General features: G+C 41.4%; 1 pseudogene; it reads left to right on the top strand.

Annotated features, from left to right (window-relative positions):
• The first annotated feature begins 346 nt into the window (after positions 1–346).
• On the top strand, positions 347–1,782 carry LOC126937575 (argininosuccinate synthase-like; annotated as a pseudogene).
• The last annotated feature ends 5,756 nt before the right edge of the window (positions 1,783–7,538 follow it).

Here is a 7,538-nt window from a genome sequence, read left to right on the forward strand (position 1 = left end):
ATAGTAATCTGTTTCCTCTAAATTTTTTAATATTTATTTTCATAAAGTTTAACATATTATTCTTTTTAATTTTTAAATGTTCTTGATTGCATTTAAATTCTATTTCCCTTCCTAATGAGTTTATGTGTGGGTCCCTTCTTCCTTTTGTTCTTGATCAATCTTAACAAAGTTTGTCTATTTAATTTTATTATACTCATCAAAGAATAAGCATTTAGTTTCCTTTCAAGAACTATTAATTTCCGCTGCTCTGTTGCCTGCCAGGGCTGCCCAAGCCTGAGTGGTTCACTGCACCATGAAGACAGATTCCAGACGCCAGCAACTCATGCCTCCAATCCCAGACATAGCTATGTCCAGCAAAGGCTCCATGTTCTGGCCTATCGTGGCGGCCTGGACACCTCCTGCATCCTCATGTGACTGAAGGAACAAGGCTATGATGTCATTGCCTACCTAGCCAACATTGGCCAGGAGGAAGACTTGGAGGAAGCCAGGAGGAAACTGAAGCTTGGGGCCACAAAGGTGTTCATTGAGGATGCCAGCAGGGAGTTTGTGGAGGAGTTCATCTGACCAGCCATGCAGTCCAGCACAGTGTATGAGGACCGCTGCCTCCTGGGCACCTGTCTCGCCAGGCCCTGCATTGCCTGCAAACAAATGGAAATTGCCCAGCGGGAGGGGGCCAGGTATGTGTCCCATGGCGCCACGGGAAAGGGGACCGATCAGGTCCGATTTGAGCTCACCTGCTACTCATCGGGCCCCCAGATAAAGGTCATTGTTCCCTTTATTGCGGGTGTAGGAACAACCGGTTCAATGACCGCAATGACCTGGTGGAAGAATACACAAAAGCAACACGGGATTCCTATCCTGGTCACTCCTAAGAACCTGTGGAGTATGGACGAGAACCTCATGCACATCAGCTGTGAGGCTGGAATCCTGAAGAACCCCAAGAACCAAGCGCCTCCAGGTCTCTACACGAAGACCCATGACCCAGCCAAAGCCCCCAACACCCCTGATATTCTCGGGATTGAATTTTAAAAAGGGGTCCCTGTGAGGGTGACCAATGTCAAGGATGGCACCACCCACCAGACCGCCTTGGAGCTCTTCATGTACCTAAAGGAAGTCGCGGGCAAGCAGGGCGTGGCCGCACTGACACTGTGGAGAACCGCTTCACTGGAATGAAGTCCCGAGGTATCTATGAGACCCCAGCAGGCGCCATCATTTACCACGCTCATTTAGACATCGAGGACTTCACCATGGACCGGGAAGTGCGCAAAATCAAACAAGGCCTGGGCTTGGAATTTGCTGAGCTGGTGTGTACCAGTTTCTGGTACAGCCCTGAGAGTGAATTTGTCCGCCACTGCATCGCCAAGTTCCAGGAGCGAGTGGAAGGGAAAAATGCAGGAGTCCATCCTCAAGGGCCAGGTGTACATCCTCAGCCGGGAGTCCCACTGTCTATCTACAACCAGGAGCTGGTGAGCATGGAAGTGCAGGGTAATTGTGAGCCAACTGATGCTACCGGGTTGGTCAACATCAGTTCCCTCAGGCTGAGGGAATATCATCGTCTCCAGAGCAAGGTCACTGCCAAATAGACCCCTGTACAATGAGCAGCTGGGGCCTCCTCAATGTGCAGATCCCCTAAGTACAGGAGCTAATTGTTGTGATAATTTGTAATTGTGACTTGCTCTCCCCGGCTGGCAGAGTAGTGCGGCTGCCAGGCCCCAGCTTTGTTTGTTCCCTGGTCCCCCTGAAACCTGCAAACGTCGTCATCAAAGGGAAGGGTGGGGGGCAGATGCGGTGGAGAGCTATAAAATGACAAATAAAAGGAAAAAAAAAAGAACTATTAATTTCCTTTTCATTGTATTGATTTCTTCTCATATCTTTATTGATCACTTCCTTTCTTTGTCTTGTTTTGCTTTTATTTTTTAATCATTACTATTTATTAATAAATGTGTTTCTCTCTGTATCTTTGGCTATATCCTATTGACAGTACATGGGCTTCTGATAATCATTGATTTACAATTAACTGGTAATTTAGCTTTGTAAAATCTGCAACCCATAATTTGCTTAGAAAACTATTTTTAAATTCCAGTTGTATGACTTAAACATACACATATAAATACCTTTTAATATTGACTTTTAAATTATATTTGATTATTGTCAAAGAATGTAACTTAGTAGATTTCCCTAGAATTTATTGAGTTTTTTAAATAGCCCAATGTTTGGTCCAGAGTTACATGTTTTTCAAGGCTATTCAAAGAACAGCCCAGAGGTCTTTTTTTTAAACACCTACAATGCCATGAATTCATAGGGAATAGGTTCCAGTAGCTCATAACTCCTTCCCATTGGTTCTCACAAAGTGTGCTTCTCTGGGTGGAGCAGGCAGGAGCTTCAGTTGAACCCACTTACCTTTCTCTTTGGCTTCTTTCTTTTTCTGATCATTTTCCTTCACGCGTTTCAGGAAGCTATCTCAGCTTTTAGGGTGCTTAATGTGCTCAATACGCACATTAATTCTCTTGGCAAGAATCTTGCCCTTGTTTATTTACAACAATGCCAGCAACATGCTGGCGAATATTGTAGACTCTTCCAGTTTCACCATGGTCACACTTGTGGGGCATTCCTTTCTGAACAGTACCCATTCCCTTGATGTCTGCAATATCACCTTTCTTATAGATTCACATATATGTGGCCAAAGGAACAGCTCCATGTTTTCTAAAAGGCCTAGAGAACATATATCGGGTGCCTCTCCTCTTTCCCTTTGTGTTCGTAATTTTGGCGAATTACTGGAAGATGGCGGATCTGGCTGAAAGGCAAAAAAACAAGAACATAATTTTCTGTTTATTGAGAACATAGTTAAGAATACAGCTATTAAATCGTTCTTACTAATTGGATATTTTAATTTGCAATGTCTTATAGTCTTATTTAAATTTTGAGTACTTCATACATCAATTTTTTTTTCTTTTTTTTTTAGACTGAGTCTCGCGCTGCCACTCAGGCTGGAGTGTAGTCACACAATCTCAGCTCACTGCAACCTCTGCCTCCCGGTTCAAGCGATTCTCCTGCCTCGGCCTCCCGAGTAGAGTAGCTGGGACTACAGCCATGCGCCACCACGCCCGGCTAATTTTTGTATTTTTAGTAGAGACGGGGTTTCACCATGTTGGCCAGGCTGATCTCGAATTCCTGACCTCAGGTGATCTGCCTACCTTGGCCTCCCAAAGTGCTGGGATTACAGGTGTGAGCCACTGCACCCAGCAGATCAATTTGCTACAATTGCACATTTTTCCTGCCTTTTTCATTTTCTCTAAGCATTCCTAACAGTATTTCCTTTATGTATTTTGGCTCTATGTCACTTGGGGCACGAAGGTTTGTAACTCTCATCTTCTTGGAGGATCCTACCTTTTCTCAATAAACCCTTCTTAGTTTAATTTAATTTTTTGCTTTTTCGTTCTGATATGTTTAACTAAATATTGTAACACATTTTGTTTTTTGTTTGTCTTTACCTAACACAACTTTGTCCTTCCTTTTATTTTAACTTTCTGTTTTGTTTTGCTTTTAAAGGGATGTATGCAACCCTTTTGGAAAGCCAGTATGGACTTTCATTATGGACATTTTATTCTTCCTGCTTGTAGAATGCCGCATCCTCTTTACATCTGTACAAAGTGGCCTGGAAAAGCAGGGAAATTAGAAAAGATAAGAAGAAACAAATTGGCATAAGTAAGAGTTTGTCTTTTCACAAGAAATTAGAGAAGTTTTGAGTGGCCCATTTGTCTGTATTTCAAAAGGGCTGCTAAGTCTATTTACAATTTGGACAATTGGGCTGAGACAAAGACATCCTGGAAAGAGACCTAATCTAAGGAACTTTTCAAGAGCTGTGCTCAGTAGGCACGCATCAGGCAGTGGGAAGAGGCCCGGGCAGCCTCCCAACTTCCCTCCTTTCTGCCTTGAAGACCAGAAACCAGAAGTGAGAATAAGCAGGTTTAAAAAAAAAAAAAAAAAAAGTAAAGGGAATGTGGGGAGAGCCTGAAGTCAGAGTGAAAATAGAAAGGAGGTCAAGAAAATAAGAGGTTTAGACAAAAAAAAAAAAAAAAAAAAAAAAAAAAAAAAAGCAAGCAAGCAGGCCAGGCATGGTGGCTCACGTTTGTAATTCCAGCACTTTGGGAGGCTAAGGTGGGTGGATCACCTGAGGTCAGGAGTTCGAGACCAGCCTGACCAACATGGTAAAACCCTGTCTCTACAAAAAATACAAAAGTTAGCTGGGCATGATGGTGCGTGCCTGCAAATAATACCAGTCCTCCATTTTAGGGCTCTGCCAAGCTTCTGGAAGCCATATTGTTGTTCTTGAAGTCTCTCACAGAAAACACTAAACTAAACCAGTCTGTTAGAATACTAAAGAGTCTTTAGTATGAGAATACTAAAGAATATGTCTATGATTGAAGTCTCTCATAGAAAATAGTAAAGTAAACCAGTGTGTTAGAATCCCTCATTTTCTCTCATACTTCTTGTACGTGTGGTCCCATGTTCTCAGCTTCAGTTTGACAAAACGCAGCCAGGAGTAAGTCAGAAGGACTCTGCGCTTGGCCTCTTTGTTTTGTTTGTACACTGGCAAAAAACTGCTGCTGAGTACAGATTCAAATACCTGTGTATGGTTGAGTGCTTTTTTTGTGTGCCTGGGTGCCTGAGGCCTATTTATTTTGGGAGGCATATTGGTATTCGTTTCTATTAGAAAGTGGCAGAAAGAAGCCAGATCAATTTTGTCCCACAGAAGGGGAGCAATAAATATTTCTAAAAAATATTTAGGAGGGAAGATCAGTGATAAGCAGGAACATGCCGAGGAATATTGGATATTCTGTCTCAGGACCTTTGGAAGTGCTTAATGCCCAGAAATCAGAAAAGCTTCTTTTGTGGTAAAGAAATGGCAATTTGAAAATAATCTATTTCTAAGTCTCAGTGATAGTACTATGAGCCTACCAAGGATCTGACATCTAAGTACAAAGGAAAGGGGAAATGAAAAATACAGAAGGAGAAGAACCCCATTTAGAAAAAAAAGAGCCTATTGTGCTGAAGAATCACTGGACACAGATCTTGTATTAGGCAACACACGTTTTTATTGAGAGTTGTTTGAATTACCAATAGGTTCCCAAGTGGAAGATCCGTTACAGACTGAGTCACATAAAACAAGAGATCTAAAATAATGTGGTATACCCAATTTGTAGGGGATTGGCTTATGATTTCATTCTGAGTTTTAAATTTTATACAGCCACTCTACTAAGCTAGAGAAACTGGTAGCTCCAGTGTGATTTTGTTTTTGAGCATTTCTTCAACACTCTCGACTGCATGGTGATTAAAATAAATTTACCCCCCAAAAAAAGACAAAATTCTCATGAATCCTAGACCAAAGGAACTTATGTGAACTTTAAACCAAAAGTCAGATGGATATATGACTCATGGCAATTCATGTGATTTCTATGGGCAATGACTGCCCAGTCTCTGACCACATTCCTGGAACACTCCTCGAAGAGTCTGTTCTCATGCTGCTGATAAAGACATACCGGATACTGGGTAATTTATAAAGAAAAAGAAGTTTAATGAACTCACAGTTCCACACGGCTGGGAAGGCCTCACAATCATGGTGGAAGGCAAAAGCACGTCTTTCATGGCAGCAAAGAGAGAACGAGAGCCAAGTGAAAGCAGAAACCCCTTATAAAACCATCAGATCTTGTGAGACTTGTTCACTACCACAAGAACAGTGTGGGGGAAACTGCCCCTGTGATTCAGTTATCTCCCACTGGGTCCCTCCCACAAGTGGGAATTATGGGAGCTACAATTCAAGTTGAGATTTGGGGGGGGACACAGCCAAACCATATCACTCTCCCTGAGATATACCTCTCCCTGTGCCAAGTACAAATCCATTCAATTAAATTGACACAGAAATCCCACTTTGAGTAATATATTCTATGGAAATAAAAGCACTAAGATTTAAGTCCAATAATGTTTATTGAAGCAAAGTTTATAACAGTAACAAGACTGGAAATAACCAATGGCCATCATTAGGAATGGTCAAATGAATGTTGGTACTTCTACTTTGTGGAATATTATGCAGTTATTTTAAAAGAGTTAGATCCTTACCTATTGATGGCAGTGCTGTGCATTTTACAGTTTTATAAGATGAGAACCATTATTTCCCCTATTTTACTTTATAGATAAGAAACCTGAGTACAAAGATGGTTAAATAATTTGCCAAAGATACCAGAGCTCGTAAACAAGGAGACAGAATTTAAGCCCAATTAATTTGACTCTAGAACCTGTGCTTTTTATCCAACTTACAAGTTTCAGAGAAACAGAAAGTAACCTAACATTGGAATAACAATAAACAACCCCCCAAACCATACAATGTGTTTTATAAATTTGTATGACTGTGAAGAAAGGTGTGGAGAGATGCAACCAGGTTATTAACATGGATTACCTTGGGGAGGCAGGTGTGGGTGGGGACGAATGGAGTGGGAGAGCTTATGAACTCTTTAAACATATTTGCATTGTTCTCCAGGTTATAGACAGCACATGTCTAATAGTTGTATCTCTAGTCTAATTGATAAGGTTCTTTGTGCATCCACAATCTATTCCATAATTCATTCATCCATCCCCAAAATATTTATTGAATATCTGCAACAAGGCCAGGCATAGTGATAGACGTAAGAAATCTAGAAGAGCTTCACCCAAGTGTGGAGATGGACAATAAAGTATGTGATAAGTGTTAGGACAGCAGTTTAAATACGGGGGCATACAGTTAACACAGGCAGGACCAAAGTGTGGGGATAGCAACATTCTGGAACATTTCCCAAAAAAGTGACACTGGACAACCTTGGCTTGGCAAGCACCTATCATGTTGACTTGACTCATATTACCTCGTTTTCTTTCATTTTATCTTATTTCATTTCTTTTCAGTTTAGTTGCTGGTTTTGACAGGCAACAAGGTAAAGACTCTGAGCCTTAGGATCAGAAAAACCTGAGTTTGAAATCCTAATCTGTAATTTACTAGTTGTGAAGAACTTGGAACAAGGTGTGCTTATTTTCTCTAAACTTCCTATCCTTCATCTGTTAACAGCTGATAATAACTACTTTTAGGCTAGGGTGAGTGCCTGGGTTTTACTGCATTAAAATCCTTTCAAAATTTACAGGCTTAAAACAACTACCTTTTATGCGTACATGTTGCTCATGAATCTGCGGGGTTTGGGTTGGGCTCAGTGGGGATAGTTTACCATTGTTCTACACAGCTTTAATTAGTATGGTTTGATGAGGGCTTGAGGATAACTTCCCAAATGGTTTATTGTCAAAGCTAGCAAGTTGATACTCAGTCCTTTCCACATGGGTCTTTCCATGTGACTGCTTGGGCTTTCTACAACATGGTGGCTAGATTCTAAGAGCAAATGTTCCCCAAAATGGGAAATACAGGCTGCTAACCCTTTCCAGTCTGGGGCCAAATAGTCCATGGACTCATTTTTGTATATGCTGTTGCTCAAAATAGTCAAAGAGCCCATCCAGCTTCAGGA

The sequence above is a fragment of the Macaca thibetana genome, chromosome 15 (assembly GCF_024542745.1).
Source record: "Macaca thibetana thibetana isolate TM-01 chromosome 15, ASM2454274v1, whole genome shotgun sequence".
Lineage (NCBI taxonomy): Eukaryota > Metazoa > Chordata > Mammalia > Primates > Cercopithecidae > Macaca > Macaca thibetana.